Genomic DNA, 2386 nt, shown 5'->3' with positions numbered 1-2386 from the left:
TATATATATATATATAATTTCTTTCCAGTCTCACTCAGTGGGATTGCCAGCCGTATAAGTACTTGTTCTCTCCTTGTAACTCGGGTATGGGTAGAGAGAATAGTCTTACCCAGTTGAGAGGGGTTTTAGTAAGGAAAGGGGGTTGGGGGGTGGGAATGGTTGAATATTTAGCCGTCACTTTTGACGGACTGCATACACCAGTATTAAGTAAACAATTAAAAGTAAGAACACTAGAAACGTTTTCCTAATTTTCATAAGGATTCTATCATGGCGAAAAATTTCATCTAACTTTTCGAGTTACAAAATACTTGAAGAATTTTAACCTCATCATTCAGACATCATGTGTAATGGAACCAGAAATGTAGTAGTTCCAGTGACCTTCTGTTTAATGATCTGCTGAACTTTGGTTCTTCAATAATTCGTGCTTCAAAAATAACGACTTTCATTTGAGTTCCCTCACGTCAAATCTTGACAAATGCATACACACACACACACACACACACACACACACACACACACACATATATATATATATATATATATATATATATATATATATATATATATATATATATATATACATACACAAATACATGTACATGAACGCACAAATATACAAACACACACATACAACGTCAAGACCTTGTCTAAGGAAGAATATCTTACTCTGTTACTAGTGGAGCTGAAATAAATGAGTTGGGATATAGTAGGACTTAGGGAAATTAGAAGCTGGGGAATCTTATAAAGATGTTTTGCTTCAGAGGACATGAAAGGAACAAAGAAAATGGAGTGGCTTCTCTAATCAACAAAAATGTTGCAGGTAACATGGAAGAATTTTGTAGTGCTAGTGATAGAATTGCAGGATTAATTATCAAACTAATATGTGTAAACTGAAGATCATTTTAAGGTATGCACCAACATCCCATACAGAGGAAGAAATAGGATTTTTTAGGAAGATCTAGAGATATCTATTAGAAAATATAGGACTCAATTTACATTTGTTCTGGGTGTTTTCAATGCTAAAGTAGGTCAAAAGAAGAGAGAAGTATCTGCAGTAGGTAAATTTGGAGTAGGCACAAGGAATGACAGAGGAGACATGATTACAGAATTTGATAAAAAGAAACAATCTTAAGTTCACGAACAACTTTTTCTTATAAGAAAGAACATAAAAATGGACACGGAGAAGCCCAAATGCAGAAACGAAAAAGAAAATTATTCTTAGTAAAAAAGTTAATTTAATTAAAGATATAATAGTGTTGGCCAATTTAAAATCAAGCGATCATAGAAAGGTGAGAAGCAAAATTTGTTCAAATCTAAGAAAAGAAAGAAAAAAAACAATTCTTCTGTAATAAGAGAATAATTTGTTTACTTTAATTTAGTAATACAAAATACTTACTCCCAGCTACGTGATGAAATCGAATGAAGTAAAGAAGAAATAAAAAGGAATCTAAAAAAATTTGTATTAGAATCAACACAAGAGATAGGTGAAAAAGTTCCTAAACATGCTCAAGGAAGACATTAAATAATCACCATAAACCTTTAATTATTATCATTATTATTATTATTATTATTATTATTATTATTATTATTATTATTATTATTATTATTATTATTATTATTATTATTATTATCATTATTATCATTATTAAAATATTTAAAAATCATATCATTTTACTAAAATCATCATTAGTTCACCAAACATTTAATTTGGGCTCCAGAAGGCACTAGAAGGGTTGAAAGACCAAGGTCTCCATAGCTGAGGGCTATGAAGCGTGAAGTAGGAGATGATGAGTGGAGACGTATTGATTTAAAAGCCCAAGATAGAGACGACTGGTGAAAGCTAACTGAGGCCCTTTGCGTCCATAGGCGTAGAAGGAGATGATGATGAGGATTAAAATGATTAAGATTATCAATCAAAAGATTGTTAAATAACCAAATAGAATGAGGACGGAATCCAAATTGAGATTTTATCGTCCAAAATGGAGAGATAAGTGGAGTTCCTGGTGCCAAAGAGAGAGAAAGAGAAAGAGGTGAAGGATTTGATAACCAGGGACTTAAACTAACAAATACAACAAAGATTAAGTAACCTTGTCAGAATGAGCGAAAGAAGCTTGATGAGATTAAATCTAGCCAAGTCATAAATCATAATTAACCAAAAAAAAAAAAAAAAAAAAAATAGTAACTGATTTTTTTTTTTTTTTTATTATTTGATTATAGGTCTTTAAAACCTTGTGTTTAAATAAACCAAGGTGAAAAATGTTACTTTTCATTTTTAAAGTTTTCAAATATATTTCTTTCGCTAATTGTATATTTCAGCATCATTTTAAGTTTGCTTAAGAATAACTGAATGAGAGAAATATATGGACCTTCTTTGCAAATTACATTT

Source organism: Palaemon carinicauda, chromosome 16, assembly GCF_036898095.1.
Source record: "Palaemon carinicauda isolate YSFRI2023 chromosome 16, ASM3689809v2, whole genome shotgun sequence".
In the NCBI taxonomy this organism is placed as follows: domain Eukaryota; kingdom Metazoa; phylum Arthropoda; class Malacostraca; order Decapoda; family Palaemonidae; genus Palaemon; species Palaemon carinicauda.
Note: the sequence above shows the minus strand (reverse complement) of the source record.